This window comes from Oncorhynchus nerka, linkage group LG27 (genome assembly GCF_034236695.1).
Source record: "Oncorhynchus nerka isolate Pitt River linkage group LG27, Oner_Uvic_2.0, whole genome shotgun sequence".
Lineage (NCBI taxonomy): Eukaryota > Metazoa > Chordata > Actinopteri > Salmoniformes > Salmonidae > Oncorhynchus > Oncorhynchus nerka.
Genome location: NC_088422.1, coordinates 102,993,243 through 103,017,960, shown reverse-complemented (window position 1 = coordinate 103,017,960; position 24,718 = coordinate 102,993,243). Strand labels below are relative to the sequence as shown.

At 46.2% G+C, this 24,718-nt stretch overlaps 1 pseudogene; it reads right to left on the bottom strand.

Moving 5' to 3' along the window:
• Window positions 1-2,121: 2,121 nt before the first annotated feature.
• Window positions 2,122-23,752, bottom strand: LOC135565444 (ATP-binding cassette sub-family C member 12-like; annotated as a pseudogene).
• Between the last annotated feature and the right edge of the window lie 966 nt (window positions 23,753-24,718).

The window sequence follows — 24,718 nt, the reverse complement described above, 5'->3', positions numbered from 1 at the left end:
GTCCGACAATTAAGGACAGGTGGTGGGCGGAGACATCAGATGGGGTCGTGTCCAGACTTCATATGGGGGTGTGTCCAGACTTCATATGGGGGTGTGTCCAGACTTCATATGGGGGTGTGTCCAGACTGCAGATGGAGTTGTGACCAGACTTCAGATGGAGGTTTGACCAGACCCATGGGGGTGTGTCCAGACTGAAGATGGAGGTGTGACCAGACTCATGGGGATGTGTCCAGGCTACAGATGAAGTTGTGTCCAGGCTTCAGTTTTAGGTGTGACCAGACTCATGGAGGTGTGTCCAGACTGCAGATGGAGGTGTGTCCAGACTACATATGGAGGTGGGACCAGGCTACAGATGGAGGTGTCCAGACTTCAGATGGAGGTGTGTCCAGACTTCAGATGGAGGTGTGTCCAGACTTCAGATGGAGGTGTGTCCAGACTTCAGTTTTAGGTGTGACCAGACTCATGGAGGTGTGTCCAGACTGCAGATGGATGTGTGTCCAGACTACAGATGGAGGTGTGTCCAGACTGCAGAGGGAGGTGTGTCCAGAGTTCAGATGGAGTTGGGACCAGACTTCAGATGGAGGTGTGTCCCGACTACAGATGGAGATGTGACCAGACTGCAGATGGAGGTGTGACCAGATATCAGATGGAGGTGTGTCCAGACTCATGGAGGTGTGTCCAGACTACAGATGGAGGTGTGACCAGACTGCAGATGGAGGTGTGACCAGACTGCAGATGTGGGTGTGAACAGACTTCAGATGGAGGTGTGTCCAGACTCATGGAGGTGTGACCAGTCTTTAGATGGAGGTGTGTCCAGACTACAGATGAAGGTGTGTCCAGATTCAAGGGTGTGTCAGACCTAAGATGGAGTTGTGACCAGACTTCAGATGTAGGTGTGTCCAGACTTCAGATGGAGGTGTGTCCAGACTGCAGATGGAAAGGTGTCCAGACTGCAGATGGATGTGTGTCCAGACTGCAGATGGAGGTGTGTCCAGACTGCAGATGGGGGTGTGTCCAGACTGCAGATGGAGGTGTGTCCAGACTGCAGATGGAGGAGGTGTGTCCAGACTGCATATGGAAAGGTGTCCAGACTGCAGATGGATGTGTGTCCAGACTTCAGATGGAGGTGTGTCCAGACTGCAGATGGAGGAGTGTCCAGACTGCAGATGGAGGTGTGTCCAGACTGCAGATGGAGGTGTGTCCAGACTACAGATGGAGGTGTCCAGACTACAGATGGAGGTGTGTCCAGACTTCAGATGGAGGTGTGTCCAGACTTCAGATGGAGGTGTGTCCAGACTTCAGATGGAGGTGTGTCCAGACTTCAGATGGAGGTGTGTCCAGACTCATGGAGGTGTGTCCAGACTGCAGATGGATGTGTGTCCAGACTACAGATGGAGGTGTGTCCAGACTGCAGAGGAGGTGTGTCCAGAGTTCAGATGGAGTTGGGACCAGACTTCAGATGGAGGTGTGTCCCGACTACAGATGTGTTGTGACCAGACTGCAGATGTGTGTGACCAGATATCAGATGGAGGTGTGTCCAGACTCATGGTGTGTGTCCAGACTACAGATGGAGGTGTGACCAGACTGCAGATGGAGGTGTGACCAGACTGCAGATGGAGTGTGTGTCCAGACTTCAGATGGAGGTGTGTCCAGACTGCAGATGGAGGTGTGTCCAGACTGCAGATGGAAGTGTGTCCAGACTGCAGATGGAAAGGTGTCCAGACTGCAGATGGATGTGTGTCCAGACTTCAGATGGAGATGTGTCCAGACTGCAGATGGAGATGTGTCCAGACTGCAGATGGAGGTGTGTCCAGACTGCAGATGGAAGTGTGTCCAGACTGCAGATGGAGGTGTGTCCAGACTTCAGATGGAGGTGTGTCCAGACTGCAGATGGAGGTGTGTCAGACTGCAGATGGAGGTCAGACCAGACTGCAGATGGAGGTGTGACCAGACTCATGGGGGTGTGTCAGACTGCAGAGGTGTCCAAACTCCAGATGGAGATGTGACCAGACTGCAGATGGAGGTGTGTCCAGACTGCAGATGGAGGTGTGTCCAGAGTCATAGGGGTGTGTCCAGACTGCAGACGGGTGTGTGTCAGACTACAGATGGGGAAAACCAGACTGCAGATGGGGGTGTGTCCAGGCTCATGTGTTGACGGTGTTGGCTGCAGTCAGGAGAGCTGCAAACTGAGAATCTGGTCTCTGCATCAGGACCTCTGGACTGTCACACTCAACCACCTGCCAGGTGGACACAGAACACACAGAACACACAGAACACACAGAACACACAGAACACACAGAACACACACACACACAGAACACACAGAACACACAGAACACACACACACACACACACACAGAACACACAGAACACACACACAGAACACACAGAACACACAGAACACACACACACAGAACACACAGAACACACACACACACACACAGAACACACACACACATATCTCAGTTAATTTATACATCAGTCTATCTCCTCTCAGTCTATCAATATTCACCAATGTTTAGTTTGTTTTGAAACCTTTTAAAAACCAATATGGAAGCCAATACATGAAAGTTTCTCTGAAAAGCGTAAAACAGGAGAGCCAGGTTTTATTCTCTTAGTTGGAGTCAGCTTGAACCTGTGTGTCTGTGCGTGTGTGTGTGTGTGTGTGTCTGTGTGTCTGTGCGTGTGTGTGTGTGTGTGTCTGTGTGTGTGTGTCTGTGTGTGTGTCTGTGTGTGTGTCTGTGTGTGTGTCTGTGTGTGTGTCTGTGTGTGTGTCTGTGTGTCTGTGTGTGTCTGTGTGTGTGTGTGTGTGTGTGTGTCGCTACCAACACCATGTGTGTGTGTGTGTGTGTGTGTGTGTGTGTGTGTGTGTGTGTGTGTGTTAGCCTACCCTTCAACGTCCATCACCAGTCATCGATCTGACTCCAGGACAGTGTTAATGCGGTGAGCGATAGTAAGCATGGTACAGTCCTCACAGCGTCTCTGATGGTGTGCTGGATCAGAGAGTCCGTCTCTGAGTCGATCTGTCAGACAACCTCGTCCAACAAGATGATCTGAGGAGGTCAGACCAGGCTAACGTGTCATTCAGGTTACTAGGATACCAGCTGTGTAGTCTTGAAAGAACAGGAGAGACCAGGCTAACGTGTCATTCAGGTTACAGATACCAGCTGTGTACCAGGCTAACAGTGTCATTCAGGTTACTAGGAAACCAGCTGTGTACCAGGCTAACGTGTCATTCAGGTTACTAGGATACCAGCTGTGTACCAGGCTAACGTGTCATTCAGGTTACTAGGATACCAGCTGTGTACCAGGCTAACGTGTCATTCAGGTTACTAGGATACCAGCTGTGTACCAGGCTAACGTGTCATTCAGGTTACTAGGATACCAGCTGTGTACCAGGCTAACGTGTCATTCAGGTTACTAGGATACCAGCTGTGTAGTCTCACAACGCCATCCTAAACCAGGTCTGGAAGAAGCTTGGAAATGGAGGCAGGTAACTATGTAACATTGGTAGTAAATACCTGGTCATTTCTGTACCGTAAAATCCATTTTCCTGGGATACAGATACGGCTAAGCTGTATGTACATTGTATGTTGCTGTAGAGGAGATCTTTCTGTGAGCTGACCTTGGAGTTTAAGCAGTGCTCTGGCCATCCACATCAGCTGTCTCTCTCCTACAGAGAAGTTCTCCAGGTTTTCCACTCGTCCGACTGCAGCTTCTCAGGAGACTGGAGATCTGAGACACACAGAGGGACGTGGCGTTGTTGATATCATCATATTATCATAATCGCCATCGCTACCAACACCATCACCGCCATAATCATCACCGTCATAATCACCATTAGCATCATTACCATCATCACCATCAACATCATCACCATCATCATCATCACCATCATCATCATCACCATTATCATCATCATTATCATCATCACCATCTATACTCCTGTGACTTTCAACTGGGGTCAACACTTGATCTCTGTCAGACAACCTACAGTAAACCAGATCCCCATAGAGTCAGACAACCTACAGTAAACCAGGCCTTATCTAATGTTCCCCATAGAGTCAGATACCCTACAGTAACAGGCCTTATGTAATGGTCCCCATAGAGTCAGATACCCTACAGTAACAGGCCTTATGTAATGGTCCCTATAGAGGCAGACAACCTACAGTAAACCAGGCCTCATGTAATGTTCCCCATAGAGTCAGACAACCTACAGTAAACCAGGCCTTATCTAATGTTCCCCATAGAGTCAGATACCCTACAGTAACAGGCCTTATGTAATGGTCCCCATAGAGTCAGATACCCTACAGTAACAGGCCTTATGTAATGGTCCCTATAGAGGCAGACAACCTACAGTAAACCAGGCCTCATGTAATGGTCCCCATAGAGGCAGACAACCTACAGTAAACCAGGCCTTATCTAATGTTCCCCATAGAGTCAGATACCCTACAGTAACAGGCCTGACAGTAATGGTCCCTATACCTGGCAGACAACCTACAGTAAACCAGGCCTCATCTAATGGTCCACATAGAGGCTGTACGTACTGTGTGTTTCATGAAAGTCTTATCCAGAGCAGACCAGATGTCCTCGTCACTATAGTTGTTGAAAGGATCCAGATTATACCTGCAACAGGGGAACAAGTCACATTGTAGAGACACAGTAATACAGGTTGAAAGAGTGGTCACACCTGGAGAAACTAGTCCTGAACCCAGTCAGGTAGAGACACAGTAATACAGGTTGACAGAGAGGTCACACCTGGAGAAACTAGTCCTGAACCCAGTCAGGTAGAGACACAGTAATACAGGTTGACAGAGAGGTCATACCTGGAGAAACTAGTCCTGAGTAATACAGGTTGACAGAGTGGTCACACCTGGAGAAACTAGTCCTGAACCCAGTCAGGTAGAGACACAGTAATACAGGTTGACAGAGAGGTCATACCTGGAGAAACTAGTCCTGAACCCAGTCAGATAGAACCACAGTAATACAGGTTGACAGAGAGGTCATACCTGGAGAAACTAGTCCTGAGTAATACAGGCTGGCAGAGTGGTCATACCTGGAGAAACTAGTCCTGAACCCAGTCAGATAGAGACACATACAGGCTGACAGAGAGGTCATACCTGGAGAAACTAGTCCTGAGTAATACAGGCTGGCAGAGTGGTCATACCTGGAGAAACTAGACCTGAACCCAGTCAGATAGAGACATGTCTTACAGGCTGACAGAGTGGTCACACCTGGAGAAACTAGTCCTGAACCCAGTCAGGTAGAGACACAGTAATACAGGTTGACAGAGTGGTCATACCTGGAGAAACTAGTCCTGAGTAATACAGGCTGGCAGAGTGGTCACACCTGGAGAAACTAGTCCTGAACCCAGTCAGGTAGAGACACAGTAATACAGGTTGACAGAGTGGTCATACCTGGAGAAACTAGTCCTGAGTAATACAGGCTGGCAGAGTGGTCATACCTGGAGAAACTAGACCTGAACCCAGTCAGATAGAGACATGTCTTACAGGCTGACAGAGTGGTCACACCTGGAGAAACTAGTCCTGAACCCAGTCAGATAGAGACATGTCTTACAGGCTGACAGAGTGGTCATACCTGGAGAAACTAGTCCTGAACCCAGTCAGATAGAGACACAGTAATACAGGTTGACAGAGAGGTCACACCTGGAGAAACTAGACCTGAACCCAGTCAGGTAGAGACACATACAGGCTGACAGAGAGGTCATACCTGGAGAAACTAGTCCTGAACCCAGTCAGATAGAGACACAGTAATACAGGCTGGCAGAGTGGTCATACCTGGAGAAACTAGTCCTGAGTAATACAGGCTGGCAGAGTGGTCACACCTGGAGAAACTAGACCTGAACCCAGTCAGATAGAGACACATACAGGCTGACAGAGAGGTCATACCTGGAGAAACTAGTCCTGAACCCAGTCAGATAGAGACACAGTAATACAGGCTGGCAGAGTGGTCATACCTGGAGAAACTAGTCCTGAGTAATACAGGTTGACAGAGTGGTCATACCTGGAGAAACTAGTCCTGAGTAATACAGGCTGGCAGAGAGGTCATACCTGGAGAAACTAGACCTGAACCCAGTCAGGTAGAGACACAGTAATACAGGCTGACAGAGAGGTCACACCTGGAGAAACTAGACCTGATTAATACAGGCTGGCAGAGTGGTCACACCTGGAGAAACTAGACCTGAACCCAGTCAGGTAGAGACACAGTAATACAGGTTGACAGAGTGGTCATACCTGGAGAAACTAGTCCTGAGTAATACAAGCTGGCAGAGTGGTCATACCTGGAGAAACTAGTCCTGAACCCAGTCAGATAGAGACATGTCTTACAGGCTGACAGAGTGGTCATACCTGGAGAAACTAGTCCTGAACCCAGTCAGATAGAGACACAGTAATACAGGTTGACAGAGAGGTCACACCTGGAGAAACTAGACCTGAACCCAGTCAGGTAGAGACACAGTAATACAGGTTGACAGAGTGGTCATACCTGGAGAAACTAGTCCTGAGTAATACAAGCTGGCAGAGTGGTCACACCTGGAGAAACTAGTCCTGAACCCAGTCAGATAGAGACATGTCTTACAGGCTGACAGAGTGGTCATACCTGGAGAAACTAGTCCTGAGTAATACAGGCTGGCAGAGTGGTCATACCTGGAGAAACTAGTCCTGGACCCAGTCAGATAGAGACACGGTAATACAGGTTGACAGAGTGGTCATACCTGGAGAAACTAGTCCTGAACCCAGTCAGATAGAGACACATACAGGCTGACAGAGAGGTCATACCTGGAGAAACTAGTCCTGAACCCAGTCAGATAGAGACACATACAGGCTGACAGAGAGGTCATACCTGGAGAAACTAGTCCTGAACCCAGTCAGGTAGAGATACACAGAGGCTGACAGAGAGGTCATACCTGGAGAAACTAGTCCTGAACCCAGTCAGATAGAGACACATACAGGTTGACAGAGTGGTCACACCTGGAGAAACTAGTCCTGAACCCAGTCAGGTAGAGACACAGTAATACAGGCTGACAGAGTGGTCATACCTGGAGAAACTAGTCCTGAGTAATACAGGTTGACAGAGTGGTCACACCTGGAGAAACTAGTCCTGAACCCAGTCAGGTAGAGACACAGTAATACAGGTTGACAGAGAGGTCATACCTGGAGAAACTAGTCCTGAACCCAGTCAGATAGAACCACAGTAATACAGGTTGACAGAGAGGTCATACCTGGAGAAACTAGTCCTGAGTAATACAGGCTGGCAGAGTGGTCATACCTGGAGAAACTAGTCCTGAACCCAGTCAGATAGAGACACATACAGGCTGACAGAGAGGTCATACCTGGAGAAACTAGTCCTGAGTAATACAGGCTGGCAGAGTGGTCATACCTGGAGAAACTAGACCTGAACCCAGTCAGATAGAGACATGTCTTACAGGCTGACAGAGTGGTCACACCTGGAGAAACTAGTCCTGAACCCAGTCAGGTAGAGACACAGTAATACAGGTTGACAGAGTGGTCATACCTGGAGAAACTAGTCCTGAGTAATACAGGCTGGCAGAGTGGTCACACCTGGAGAAACTAGTCCTGAACCCAGTCAGGTAGAGACACAGTAATACAGGTTGACAGAGTGGTCATACCTGGAGAAACTAGTCCTGAGTAATACAGGCTGGCAGAGTGTTCATACCTGGAGAAACTAGACCTGAACCCAGTCAGATAGAGACATGTCTTACAGGCTGACAGAGTGGTCACACCTGGAGAAACTAGTCCTGAACCCAGTCAGATAGAGACACAGTAATACAGGTTGACAGAGAGGTCACACCTGGAGAAACTAGACCTGAACCCAGTCAGGTAGAGACACATACAGGCTGACAGAGAGGTCATACCTGGAGAAACTAGTCCTGAGTAATACAGGCTGGCAGAGTGGTCACACCTGGAGAAACTAGACCTGAACCCAGTCAGATAGAGACACATACAGGCTGACAGAGAGGTCATACCTGGAGAAACTAGTCCTGAACCCAGTCAGATAGAGACACAGTAATACAGGCTGGCAGAGTGGTCATACCTGGAGAAACTAGTCCTGAGTAATACAGGTTGACAGAGTGGTCATACCTGGAGAAACTAGTCCTGAGTAATACAGGCTGGCAGAGAGGTCATACCTGGAGAAACTAGACCTGAACCCAGTCAGGTAGAGACACAGTAATACAGGCTGACAGAGAGGTCACACCTGGAGAAACTAGACCTGATTAATACAGGCTGGCAGAGTGGTCACACCTGGAGAAACTAGACCTGAACCCAGTCAGGTAGAGACACAGTAATACAGGTTGACAGAGTGGTCATACCTGGAGAAACTAGTCCTGAGTAATACAAGCTGGCAGAGTGGTCATACCTGGAGAAACTAGTCCTGAACCCAGTCAGATAGAGACATGTCTTACAGGCTGACAGAGTGGTCATACCTGGAGAAACTAGTCCTGAACCCAGTCAGATAGAGACACAGTAATACAGGTTGACAGAGAGGTCACACCTGGAGAAACTAGACCTGAACCCAGTCAGGTAGAGACACAGTAATACAGGTTGACAGAGTGGTCATACCTGGAGAAACTAGTCCTGAGTAATACAAGCTGGCAGAGTGGTCACACCTGGAGAAACTAGTCCTGAACCCAGTCAGATAGAGACATGTCTTACAGGCTGACAGAGTGGTCATACCTGGAGAAACTAGTCCTGAGTAATACAGGCTGGCAGAGTGGTCATACCTGGAGAAACTAGTCCTGGACCCAGTCAGATAGAGACACGGTAATACAGGTTGACAGAGTGGTCATACCTGGAGAAACTAGTCCTGAACCCAGTCAGATAGAGACACATACAGGCTGACAGAGAGGTCATACCTGGAGAAACTAGTCCTGAACCCAGTCAGATAGAGACACATACAGGCTGACAGAGAGGTCATACCTGGAGAAACTAGTCCTGAACCCAGTCAGGTAGAGATACACAGAGGCTGACAGAGAGGTCATACCTGGAGAAACTAGTCCTGAACCCAGTCAGATAGAGACACATACAGGTTGACAGAGTGGTCACACCTGGAGAAACTAGTCCTGAACCCAGTCAGATAGAGACACAGTAATACAGGTTGACAGAGAGGTCACACCTGGAGAAACTAGACCTGAACCCAGTCAGGTAGAGACACATACAGGCTGACAGAGTGGTCATACCTGGAGAAACTAGTCCTGAGTAATACAGGCTGGCAGAGTGGTCACACCTGGAGAAACTAGACCTGAACCCAGTCAGATAGAGACACATACAGGCTGACAGAGAGGTCATACCTGGAGAAACTAGTCCTGAACCCAGTCAGATAGAGACACAGTAATACAGGCTGGCAGAGTGGTCATACCTGGAGAAACTAGTCCTGAGTAATACAGGTTGACAGAGTGGTCATACCTGGAGAAACTAGTCCTGAGTAATACAGGCTGGCAGAGAGGTCATACCTGGAGAAACTAGACCTGAACCCAGTCAGGTAGAGACACAGTAATACAGGCTGACAGAGAGGTCACACCTGGAGAAACTAGACCTGATTAATACAGGCTGGCAGAGTGGTCACACCTGGAGAAACTAGACCTGAACCCAGTCAGGTAGAGACACAGTAATACAGGTTGACAGAGTGGTCATACCTGGAGAAACTAGTCCTGAGTAATACAAGCTGGCAGAGTGGTCATACCTGGAGAAACTAGTCCTGAACCCAGTCAGATAGAGACATGTCTTACAGGCTGACAGAGTGGTCATACCTGGAGAAACTAGTCCTGAACCCAGTCAGATAGAGACACAGTAATACAGGTTGACAGAGGTCACACCTGGAGAAACTAGACCTGAACCCAGTCAGGTAGAGACACAGTAATACAGGTTGACAGAGTGGTCATACCTGGAGAAACTAGTCCTGAGTAATACAAGCTGGCAGAGTGGTCACACCTGGAGAAACTAGTCCTGAACCCAGTCAGATAGAGACATGTCTTACAGGCTGACAGAGTGGTCATACCTGGAGAAACTAGTCCTGAGTAATACAGGCTGGCAGAGTGGTCATACCTGGAGAAACTAGTCCTGGACCCAGTCAGATAGAGACACGGTAATACAGGTTGACAGAGTGGTCATACCTGGAGAAACTAGTCCTGAACCCAGTCAGATAGAGACACATACAGGCTGACAGAGAGGTCATACCTGGAGAAACTAGTCCTGAACCCAGTCAGATAGAGACACATACAGGCTGACAGAGAGGTCATACCTGGAGAAACTAGTCCTGAACCCAGTCAGGTAGAGATACACAGAGGCTGACAGAGAGGTCATACCTGGAGAAACTAGTCCTGAACCCAGTCAGATAGAGACACATACAGGTTGACAGAGTGGTCACACCTGGAGAAACTAGTCCTGAACCCAGTCAGGTAGAGACACAGTAATACAGGCTGACAGAGTGGTCATACCTGGAGAAACTAGTCCTGAACTCAGTCAGGTAGAGACACAGTAATACAGGCTGACAGAGTGGTCATACCTGGAGAAACTAGTCCTGAGTAATACAGGCTGGCAGAGTGGTCACACCTGGAGAAACTAGACCTGAACCCAGTCAGATAGAGACACAGTAATACAGGCTGACAGAGGTCATACCTGGAGAAACTAGTCCTGAACCCAGTCAGGTAGAGACACAGTAATACAGGTTGACAGAGTGGTCATACCTGGAGAAACTAGTCCTGAACCCAGTCAGATAGAGACACATACAGGTTGACAGAGTGGTCACACCTGGAGAAACTAGTCCTGAACCCAGTCAGGTAGAGACACAGTAATGCAGGCTGACAGAGTGGTCATACCTGGAGAAACTAGTCCTGAACCCAGTCAGGTAGAGACACATACAGGCTGACAGAGAGGTCATACCTGGAGAAACTAGTCCTGAACCCAGTCAGATAGAGACACATACAGGCTGACAGAGTGGTCATACCTGGAGAAACTAGTCCTGAACCCAGTCAGATATAGACACATACAGGTTGACAGAGAGGTCATACCTGGAGAAACTAGTCCTGAACCCAGTCAGATAGAGATACATACAGGTTGACAGAGAGGTCATACCTGGAGAAACTAGTCCTGAACCCAGTCAGATAGAGATACATACAGGTTGACAGAGAGGTCATACCTGGAGAAACTAGTCCTGAACCCAGTCAGATAGAGATACATACAGGTTGACAGAGAGGTCATACCTGGAGAAACTAGTCCTGAACCCAGTCAGATAGAGACACATACAGGCTGACAGAGAGGTCATACCTGGAGAAACTAGTCCTGAACCCAGTCAGATAGAGATACATACAGGTTGACAGAGAGGTCATACCTGGAGAAACTAGTCCTGAACCCAGTCAGATAGAGACACATACAGGTTGACAGAGAGGTCATACCTGGAGAAACTAGTCCTGAACCCAGTCAGATAGAGACACATACAGGTTGACAGAGAGGTCATACCTGGAGAAACTAGTCCTGAACCCAGTCAGATAGAGACACATACAGGCTGACAGAGAGGTCATACCTGGAGAAACTAGTCCTGAACCCAGTCAGATAGAGACACATACAGGTTGACAGAGAGGTCATACCTGGAGAAACTAGTCCTGAACCCAGTCAGATAGAGATACATACAGGCTGACAGAGTGGTCATACCTGGAGAAACTAGTCCTGAACCCAGTCAGGTAGAGACACAGTAATACAGGCTGACAGAGAGGTCATACCTGGAGAAACTAGTCCTGAACCCAGTCAGGTAGAGACACATACAGGTTGACAGAAAGGTCATACCTGGAGAAACTAGTCCTGAACCCAGTCAGATAGAGATACATACAGGCTGGCAGAGTGGTCATACCTGGAGAAACTAGTCCTGAACCCAGTCAGGTAGAGATACATAGAGGCTGACAGAGTGGTCATAGACAGTGGTATTACCTGGTCTATGCAGTCTGTTTCTATATGTGACTAGTGTACTGTGTAGACAGTGGTATTACCTGGTCTATGCAGTCTGTTTCTATAGGTGACTAGTGTACTGTGTAGACAGTGGTATTACCTGGTCTATGCAGTCTGTTTCTATAGGTGACTAGTGTACTGTGTAGACAGTGGTATTACCTGGTCTATGCAGTCTGTTTCTATATGTGACTAGTGTACTGTGTAGACAGTGGTATTACCTGGTCTATGCAGTCTGTTTCTATAGGTGACTAGAGTACTGTGTAGACAGTGGTATTACCTGGTCTATGCAGTCTGTTTCTATAGGTGACTAGAGTACTGTGTAGACAGTGGTGTTACCTGACAGTGCCGATGAATAGGACAGGGTCCTGGGGGATGATTGAGAGTTTACTGCGGAGGTCCTCCAGGCCGATAGCGCTGGTGTCCACCCCATCTATGAAGATAGTCCCTGCAGCTGGTTCCACCAGGCGGAACAGGGCCACTCCTAAAGAAGACTTCCCTGTTGGGTGACATATAATATCCAGGTTATAAACAACACATCCAGGTTATATACAACACATCCAGGTTATATACAGGTTATATACAACACATCCAGGTTATATACAGTACATCCAGGTTGTATACAACACATCCAGGTCACATCCAGGTTAAATACAACACATCCAGGTTATATACAACACATCCAGGTTAAATACAACACATCCAGGTTATATACAACACATCCAGGTTATATACAACACATCCAGGTTAAATACAACACATCCAGGTTAAATACAACACATCCAGGTTATATACAACACATCCAGGTTGTATACAACACATCCAGGTTATATACAACACATCCAGGTTATATACAACACATCCAGGTTATATACAACACATCCAGGTTATATACAGTACATCCAGGTTATATACTACACATCCAGGTTATATACAGTACATCCAGGTTATATACAGTACATCCAGGTTATAAACAACACATCCAGGTTATATACAAGACATCCAGGTTATATACAAGACATCCAGGTTATATACTACACATCCAGGTTATATACTACACATCCAGGTTATATACAGTACAACCAGGTTATATACAGTACATCCAGGTTAAATACTACACATCCAGGTTATATACAGTACATCCAGGTTATATACAGTACATCCAGGTTATATACTACACATCCAGGTTATATAATACACATCCAGGTTATATACAGTACATCCAGGTTATATACAACACATCCAGGTTATAAACAACACATCCAGGTTTTATACAACACATCCATGTTATATACAAGACATCCAGGTTATAATACAGGTCACATCCAGGTTATATACTACACATCCAGGTTATATACTACACATCCAGGTTATATACTACACATCCATGTTATATACAAGACATCCAGGTTATAATACAGGTCACATCCAGGTTATATACTACACATCCAGGTTATATACAACACATCCAGGTTATATACAACACATCCAGGTTATATACAACACATCCAGGTCATATTCAGGTTATATACAGCTGCTGTCTCAGTATTGACACATTGTTCTAGATACACATCCAGGTCACATCCAGGTTATATACAACACATCCAGGTCACACCAGAAGATAAAACAAAGACAACTAACTGTTGCCTGACGATTGACACACACTTCTTGTATATTATTTTTCAATCTACACACATTACCACATAACAAAAAAGCAAAAACAGGTTTTTAGAAATACACAAGTATTCAGAACCTTTGCTAGAGGACTCAAAATTGAGCTCAGGTGCATCCTGTTTCTACAACTTGATTGGAGTCCACCTGTGGTAAATTCAATTGATTGGACGTGATTTGGAAAGGCACACACCTGTCTATGTAAGGTCCCACAGTTGACACTGCATGTCAGAGCAAAAACCAATCCATGAGGTCGAAGGAATTGTCCGTAGAGCTCCGAGATTTTGTCGAGGCACAGATCTGGGGAAGGGTACCGACAAAATGTCTGCAGCATTGAAGGTCCTCAAGAACACAGTGGCCTCCCTCATTCTAAAATGGAAGAAGTTTGGAACCACCAAGACTCTTCCTAGAGCTGGCCACCCGGCCAAACTGACCAATCCGGAGAGAAGGGCCTTGGTCAGAGGGGTGACCAAGAACCCGATGGTCACTCTGACAGAGCTCAGAGTTCCACTGTGGAGAAGGGAGAACCTTCCAGAAGGACAACCATCTCTGCAGCACTCCACCAATCAGGCCTTTATGGTAGAGTGGCCAGAAGGAAGCCATTCTTCAGTAAAAGGCACATGCCAGCCCACTTGGAGTTGCCAAAAGGCACCTAAAGGACTCTGACCATGAGAAACAAGATTCTCTGGTCTGATGAAACTAAGATTGAACTCTTTGGCCTGAATGCCAAGCGTCACGTCTGGAGGAAACCAGGCATTGCTCATCACCTGGCCAATACCATCCCTACGGTGAAGCATGGTGGTGGCAGCATCATGCTGTGGGGATGTTTTTCAGCTGCAGGGACTGGGAGATGATTCGGGATCGAGGGAAAGATGAATGGAGCAAAGTACAGAGAGATCCTTGATGAAAACCTGCTCCCCAGAGTGCTCAGGACCTCAGACTGAGGCAAATGTTCCTACAACGACACTAAGCACAACGCCAAGACAAGGCAGGAGTCGCTTCAGGACACATCTCTGAATGTCCTTGAGTGGCCCAGCCAGAGCCCGGACCTGATCTAACATCTCTGGAGAGACCTGAAAAATAGCTGTGCAGTGACGCTCCCCATCCAACCTGACAGAGTTTGAGAGGATCTGCAGAGAACAATGGGAGAAACTCCCCAAATACAGGTGTGCCAAGCTTGTAGCGTCATACCCAAGAAGACTCAAGACTGTAATCGCTGCCAAAGGTGCTTTAACAAAGTACTGAGTAAAGGGTCTGAATACTGATGTAAATGTCATATTTCAGTTATTTAAATTTTATTTCAGTGTTTTACTATTAATACATTTGCAAAAAAAATGTCTAAAAACCTAGTTTTTGCTTTGTAATTATGGAGTATTGTGTGTAGATTGGTCAAGGGAGAAAAAAAACTATTTAATCCATTTTAGAGTAAGTTTGTAATGTAACACAATGTGGTCTGAATACTTTCCAAATGCCACTATATATCGCAATGACAATGTTCACTGTGGTGTTTCATGATAACATTATGACAGTGAGTAGGTGGTCTAAACTGAGGTCTTATACCTTAGCCAACAGCAGCCTAGACACAAACAACTCTGAAATACACTTAGCCACCAGCAGCAGGCATAGACACAAACAACTCTGACAATGAGTTGGACTGAGGTCTTACCGGAGCCTGTCCTCCCCACGATGCCCAGCTTCTCCCTGGGCTGGATGTTGAGCTGGAGTCCATCGAGCACGATGGGGGTGTTCGCTCTGTACCTCATCGTATAGTCCTTAAAGGAGATGGCCCCTTTATGAGGCCAACCCTCTGGGATGAGGGCGTCTTTAACTTTCCTGGGCGCCTCAGAGACACAACCCTGGACAGAAACATAGACTCCTCAGAGACACAACCCTGGACAGAAACATGATTATAACAGACAACATTCTGGACACCTCAGAGACACAACCCTGGACAGAAACATAAACACCTCAGAGACACAACCCTGGACAGAAACATAAACACCTCAGAGACACAACCCTGGACAGAAACATAAACACCTCAGAGACACAACCCTGGACAGAAACATGGACACCTCAGAGACACAACCCTGGACAGAAACATAAACGCCTCAGAGACACAACCCTGGACAGAAACATGAACACCTCAGAGACACAACCCTGGACAGAAACATGGACACCTCAGAGACACAATCCTGGACAGAAACATTAACACCTCAGAGACACAACCCTGGACAGAAACATGGACACCTCAGAGACACAACCCTGGACAGAAACATAAACGCCTCAGAGACACAACCCTGGACAGAAACATGAACACCTCAGAGACACAACCCTGGACAGAAACATGGACACCTCAGAGACACAATCCTGGACAGAAACATTAACACCTCAGAGACACAACCCTGGACAGAAACATGGACACCTCAGAGACACAACCCTGGACAGAAACATAAACGCCTCAGAGACACAACCCTGGACAGAAACATGATTATAACAGACAACATTCTGGACGCCTCAGAGACACAACCCTGGACAGAAACATAAACACCTCAGAGACACAACCCTGGACAGAAACATAAACACCTCAGAGACACAACCCTGGACAGAAACATAAACACCTCAGAGACACTACCCTGGACAGAAACATAAACACCTCAGAGACACAACCCTGGACAGAAACATAAACGCCTCAGAGACACAACCCTGGACAGAAACATAAACGCCTCAGAGACACAACCCTGGAAAGAAACATGGACGCCTCAGAGATACAACCCTGGACAGGTGAATAACAGTGTATGAAAAGGTCATGAAGACGGTAAGACATTATTTGTGTATTTGAGTTAGAAAGGGTTGACGTTCTCACCTCGATGTACTCCTGTAGTCTCTCCACTGACAGGAACTTGGCCTCCAGCTCCGTAGACAGCCTTACCACGTACTGGAGCATACCTGTCAACTGGACAACAGATAACACAAAACACAGGCAACAAACTCCATCACAACTGGTAATCTGACAACTCTTAACTGTAGGTTTACTGTTAGAACACTAGGGGGTAGCATTGAGTCATATTGATCATTGGCTGGCCTCAAGCTCTGTCGCTCCACCTGTACTACACTGGCAGTGAATGGTGTATTAGACTCTTCATTAGACTCTACCTGTATGGTGTATTAGACTCTACCTGTATGGTGTATTAGACTCTACCTGTATGGTGTATTAGACTCTACATTAGACTCTACTTGTATGGTGTATTAGACTCTACATTAGACTCTACCTGTATGGTGTATTAGACTCTACCTGTATGGTGTATTAGACTCTACATTAGACTCTACCTGTATGGTGTATTAGACTCTACCTGTATGGTGTATTAGACTCTACATTAGACTCTACCTGTATGGTGTATTAGACTCTACATTATACTCTACCTGTATGGTGTAATAGACTCTACATTAGACTCTACCTGTATGGTGTATTAGACTCTACCTGTATGGTGTATTAGACTCTACCTGTATGGTGTATTAGACTCTACCTGTATGGTGTATTAGACTCTACCTGTACAGTGTATTAGACTCTACCTGTATGGTGTATTAGACTCTACCTGTATGGAGTATTAGACTCTACCTGTATGGTGTATTAGACTCTACCTGTATGGTGTATTAGACTCTACCTGTATGGTGTATTAGACTCTACATTAGACTCTACCTGTATGGTGTATTAGACTCTACCTGTATGGTGTATTAGACTCTACCTGTATGGTGTATTAGACTCTACCTGTATGGAGTATTAGACTCTACATTAGACTCTACCTGTATGGTGTATTAGACTCTACCTGTATGGTGTATTAGACTCTACCTGTATGGTGTATTAGACTCTACCTGTATGGAGTATTAGACTCTACATTAGACTCTACCTGTATGGTGTATTAGACTCTACCTGTATGGTGTATTAGACTCTACCTGTATGGAGTATTAGACTCTACATTAGACTCTACCTGTATGGTGTATTAGACTCTACCTGTATGGTGTATTAGACTCTACCTGTATGGTGTATTAGACTCTACCTGTATGGTGTATTAGACTCTACCTGTATGGTGTATTAGACTCTACCTGTATGGTTTATTAGACTCTACCTGTATGGAGTATTAGACTCTACATTAGACTCTACCTGTATGGTGTATTAGACTCTACATTAGACTCTACCTGTATGGTGTAATAGACTCTACCTGTATGGTGTATTAGACTCTACCTGTATGGTGTATTAGACTCTACCTGTATGGTGTATTATACTCTACCTGTATGGAGTATTAGACTCTACCTGTATGGTGTATTAGACTCTACCTGTATGGTGTATTAGACTCTACCTGTATGGTGTATTAGACTCTACCTGTATGGTGTATTAGACTCTACATTAGACTCTACCTGTATGGTGTATTAGACTCTACCTGTATGGTGTATTAGACTCTACCTGTATGGAGTATTATACTCTACCTGTATGGTGTATTAGACTCTACATTATACTCTACCTGTATGGTGTATTAGACTCTACATTAGACTCTACCTGTATGGTGTATTAGACTCTACCTGTATGGTGTATTAGACTCTACCTGTATGGTGTATTAGACTCTACCTGTATGGTGTATTAGACTCTACCTGTATGGTGTATTAGACTCTACATTAGACTCTACCTGTATGGTGTATTAGACTCTACCTGTATGGTGTATTAGACTCTACATTATACTCTACCTGTATGGTGTATTAGACTCTACCTGTATGGTGTATTAGACTCTACCTGTATGGTGTATTAGACTCTACCTGTATGGTGTATTAGACTCTACCTGTATGGTGTATTAGACTCTACCTGTATGGTGTATTAGACTCTACCTGTACAGTGTATTAGACTCTACCTGTATGGTGTATTAGACTCTACCTGTATGGAGTATTAGACTCTACCTGTATGGTGTATTAGACTCTACCTGTATGGTGTATTAGACTCTACCTGTATGGAGTATTAGACTCTACATTAGACTCTACCTGTATGGTGTATTAGACTCTACCTGTATGGTGTATTAGACTCTACCTGTATGGTGTATTAGACTCTACCTGTATGGTGTATTAGACTCTACATTAGACTCTACCTGTATGGTGTATTAGACTCTACCTGTATGGTGTATTAGACTCTACCTGTATGGTGTATTAGACTCTACCTGTATGGTGTATTAGACTCTACATTAGACTCTACCTGTATGGTGTATTAGCCTCTACCTGTATGGTGTATTAGACTCTACCTGTATGGTGTATTAGACTCTACATTAGACTCTACCTGTATGGTGTATTAGACTCTACCTGTATGGTGTATTAGACTCTACCTGTATGGTGTATTAGACTCTACCTGTATGGTGTATTAGACTCTACCTGTATGGTGTATTAGACTCTACCTGTATGGTTTATTAGACTCTACCTGTATGGAGTATTAGACTCTACATTAGACTCTACCTGTATGGTGTATTATACTCTACATTAGACTCTACCTGTATGGTGTAATAGACTCTACCTGTATGGTGTATTAGACTCTACCTGTATGGTGTATTAGACTCTACCTGTATGGTGTATTATACTCTACCTGTATGGAGTATTAGACTCTACCTGTATGGTGTATTAGACTCTACCTGTATGGTGTATTAGACTCTACCTGTATGGAGTATTAGACTCTACCTGTATGGTGTATTAGACTCTACATTAGACTCTACCTGTATGGTGTATTAGACTCTACCTGTATGGTGTATTAGACTCTACCTGTATGGAGTATTATACTCTACCTGTATGGTGTATTAGACTCTACATTATACTCTACCTGTATGGTGTATTAGACTCTACATTAGACTCTACCTGTATGGTGTATTAGACTCTACCTGTATGGTGTATTAGACTCTACCTGTATGGTGTATTAGACTCTACCTGTATGGTGTATTAGACTCTACCTGTATGGTGTATTAGACTCTACCTGTATGGTGTATTAGACTCTACCTGTATGGTGTATTAGACTCTACCTGTATGGTGTATTAGACTCTACCTGTATGGAGTATTAGACTCTACATTAGACTCTACCTGTATGGTGTATTAGACTCTACCTGTATGGTGTATTAGACTCTACCTGTATGGTGTATTAGACTCTACCTGTATGGTGTATTAGACTCTACCTGTATGGAGTATTAGACTCTACATTAGACTCTACCTGTATGGTGTATTAGACTCTACCTATATGGTGTATTAGACTCTACCTGTATGGTGTATGACAGCGCCAGGCCCTTCATAGCAGGGCTGATGGTATCAGGAGAACTGAGCACCACGAACAGAGCCACCAGCAGAGTGACTGATGCAGACAGAAAGTCCAGCCAGAAGGACAGCCAGCGTGTCCCACAGTTAAACAACAGGAAGTGGTTGGAGTTGTTGTCGCTCATCTCCTTAAATCTGGAGAACAATGCACAACGGTGTTGACTGTCATTATTTTTAGTCCCCAGGTAGAGGACACCAAGGTCAGACCAAGTTATTTCCCCATGTAGACGACACCATAGTCAGACCAAGTTATTTCCCAAAGTAGAGGACACCCCGGTCAGACCAAGTTATTTCCCCAGGTAGAGGACACCATAGTCAGACCAAGTTATTTCCCCAGTAGAGGACACCCTGATCAGATCAAGTTATTTCCCCAGTAGAGGACACCCTGATCAGATCAAGTTATTTCCCCAGGTAGAGGACACCATGATCAGACCAAGTTATTTCCCCAGGTAGAGGAAACCATGGTCAGACCAAGTTATTTCCCCAGGTAGAGGAAACCATGGTCAGACCAAGTTATTTCCCCAGGTAGAGGACACCCTGGTCAGACCAAGTTATTTCCCCGGGTAGAGGAAACCATGGTCAGACCAAGTTATTTCCCCAGGTAGAGGACACCCGGTCAGACCAAGTTATTTCCCCAGGTAGAGGACACCATAGTCAGACCAAGTTATTTCCCAGTAGAGGACACCCTGATCAGATCAAGTTATTTCCCCAGGTAGAGGACACCATGGTCAGACCAAGTTATTTCCCCAGGTAGAGGACACCCTGGTCAGACCAAGTTATTTCCCAGGTAGAGGAAACCATGGTCAGACCAAGTTATTTCCCCAGGTAGAGGACACCCGGTCAGACCAAGTTATTTCCCCAGGTAGAGGACACCATAGTCAGACCAAGTTATTTCCCCAGTAGAGGACACCCTGATCAGATCAAGTTATTTCCCCAGGTAGAGGACACCATGGTCAGACCAAGTTATTTCCCCAGGTAGAGGAAACCATGGTCAGACCAAGTTATTTCCCCAGGTAGAGGACACCCTGATCAGACCAAGTTATTTCCCCAGGTAGAGGACACCCTGATCAGACCAAGTTATTTCCCCAGGTAGAGGACACCCTGATCAGACCAAGTTATTTCCCCAGGTAGAGGACACCATGGTCAGACCAAGTTATTTCCCCAGGTAGAGGACACCATAGTCAGACCAAGTTATTTCCCCAGGTAGAGGGCACCCTGGTCAGACCAAGTTATTTCCCCAGGTAGAGACCATCATATGTATGTTTTTAACTAGCATCTGTCTGCATTGTTGGAATGATAATATGTACAGTGAGGAGAACAACTATTTGAAACACTGCCGATTTTGCAGGTTTTCCTACTTACAAAGCATGTAGAGGTCTGTATTTTTTTTTATCATAGGTACACTTCAACTGTGAGAGACACAATACAAAACAAAAATCCAGAAAATTACATTGTATGATTTTTAAGTAATTCATTTGCATTTTATTGCATGACATAAGTATTTGATCACCTACCAACCAGTAAGAATTCCGGCTCTCACAGACCTGTTAGTTTTTCTTTAAGAAGCCCTCCTGTTCTCCACTCATTACCTGTATTAGCTGCACCTGTTTGAACTCGTTACCTGTATAAAAGACACCTGTCCACACACGCAATCAAACAGACTCCAACCTCTCCACAATGGCCAAGACCAGAGAGCTGTGTAAGGACATCAGGGATAAAATTGTAGACCTGCACAAGGCTGGGATGGGCTACAGGACAATAGGCAAGCAGCTTGGTGAGAAGGCAACAACTGTTGGCGCAATTATTAGAAAATGGAAGAAGTTCAAGATGACAGTCAATCACCCTCGGTCTGGGGCTCCATGCAAGATCTCACCTCGTGGGGCATCAATGATCATGAGGAAGGTGAGGGATCAGCCCAGAACTACACGGCAGGACCTGGTCAATGACCTGAAGAGAGCTGGGACCACAGTCTCAAAGAAAATCATTAGGAACACACTACGCCGTCATGGATTAAAATCCTGCAGCGCACGCAAGGTCCCCCTGCTCAAGCCAGCGCATGTCCAGGCCCGTCTGAAGTTTGCCAATGACCATCTGGATGATCCAGAGGAGGAATGGGAGAAGGTCATGTAGTCTGATGAGTCAAAAATAGAGCTTTTTGGTCTAAACCACTCGTCGTGTTTGGAGGAAGAAGGGGGATGAGTACAACCCCAAGAACACCATCCCAACCGTGAAGCATGGAGGTGGAAACATCATTCTTTGGGGATGCTTTTCTGCAAAGGGGACATTACGACTGTACCGTATTGAGGGGAGGATGGATGTGGCCATGTATCGCGAGATCTTGGCCAACAACCTCCTTCCCTCAGTAAGAGCATTGATTTTTGTTTTAGATTCCGTCTCTCACAGTTGAAGTGTACCTATGATAAAAATTACAGACCTCTACATGCTTTGTAAGTAGGAAAACCTGCAAAATCGGCAGTGTTTCAAATACTTGTTTATTTTAGGGTTAGGGTCAGGGTTATGGTTAGGGTCAGGGTCAGGGTTAGTGTCAGGGTTAGGGTCAGGGTTAGGGTCAGGGTCAGGGTCATGTTTAGGGTCAGGGTCAGGGTTAGGGTCAGGGTTATGGTTAGGGTCAGGGCCAGTGTTAGGGTCAGGGTCAGGGTTAGGGTCAGGGTTAGGGTCAGGGTTAGGGTTAGGGTTAGGATAAATGTCTTACTGCTGGATGTACTGCTCTCTCTTGTTGTAGGCGTGGATGGTAGTGAGGCCCTGGATGGTGGAGGTGGTCAGGGAGATCCAGGGGGAACGACTCACGTTCTCCATCCTCTTCATCTCTCTGATGCTCCTCTGGAATATACTGTGGAGATATCACACAGGACTCAGAACACACAGGACTCAGAACACACCACACAGGACTCAGAACACGTCACACAGGACTCAGAACACATCACACAGGACTCAGAACACACAGGACTCAGAACACACCACACATGACTCAGAACACACAGGACTCAGAACACACCACACAGGACTCAGAACACACAGGACTCAGAACACACCATACAGGACTCAGAACACACAGGACTCAGAACACACAGGACTCAGAACACACAGGACTCAGAACATAACACACAGGACTCAAAACACACCACACAGGACTCAGAACACACAGGGCTCAGAACACAACACACAGGACTCAGAACACACAGGACTCAGAACACAACACACAGGACTCAGAACACACAGGACTCAGAACACACCACACATGACTCAGAATACACAAGACTCAGAACACACCACACATGACTCAGAAGACAGGACTCAGAACACACAGGACTCAGAACACGTCACACAGGACTCAGAACACATCACACAGGACTCAGAACACACCACACATGACTCAGAACATACAGGACTCAGAACACACCATACAGGACTCAGAACACACAGGACTCAGAACACACAGGACTCAGAACACACCACACAGGACTCAGAACACACAGGGTTCAGAACACAACACACAGGACTCAGAACACAGGACTCAGAACACACAGGACTCAGAACACACAGGGACAACACACAGGACTCAGAACACACAGGACTCAGAACACAACACACAGGACTCAGAACACACAGGACTCAGAACACACCACACATGACTCAGAATACACAAGACTCAGAACACACCACACATGACTCAGAAGATAGGACTCAGAACACACAGGACTCAGAACACGTCACACAGGACTCAGAACACACCACACAGGACTCAGAACACACAGGACTCAGAACACACCATACAGGACTCAGAACACACAGGACTCAGAACACACAGGACTCAGAACATAACACACAGGACTCAAAACACACCACACAGGACTCAGAACACACAGGACTCAGAACACACCATACAGGACTCAGAACACACAGGACTCAGAACACACAGGACTCAGAACACACAGGACTCAGAACACAACACACAGGACTCAGAACACAGCACACAGGACTCAGAACACACATGGCTCAGAACACAACACACAGGACTCAGAACACACAGGACTCAGAACACACAGGGCTCAGAACACGTCACACAGGACTCAGAACACATCACACAGGACTCAGAACACACAGGACTCAGAACACACGACACATGACTCAGAACACACAGGACTCAGAACACACAGGACTCAGAACACACAGGACTCAGAACACACCATACAGGACTCAGAACACACAGGACTCAGAACACACAGGACTCAGAACACACCATACAGGACTCAGAACACACAGGACTCAGAACACACAGGACTCAGAACACACAGGACTCAGAACATAACACACAGGACTCAAAACACACCACACAGGACTCAGAACACACAGGACTCAGAACACACCATACAGGACTCAGAACACACAGGACTCAGAACACACAGGACTCAGAACACACAGGACTCAGAACACAACACACAGGACTCAGAACACAGCACACAGGACTCAGAACACACATGGCTCAGAACACAACACACAGGACTCAGAACACACAGGACTCAGAACACACAGGGCTCAGAACACGTCACACAGGACTCAGAACACATCACACAGGACTCAGAACACACAGGACTCAGAACACACGACACATGACTCAGAACACACAGGACTCAGAACACACCACACAGGACTCAGAACACACAGGACTCAGAACACACAGGACTCAGAACATAACACACAGGACTCAAAACACACCACACAGG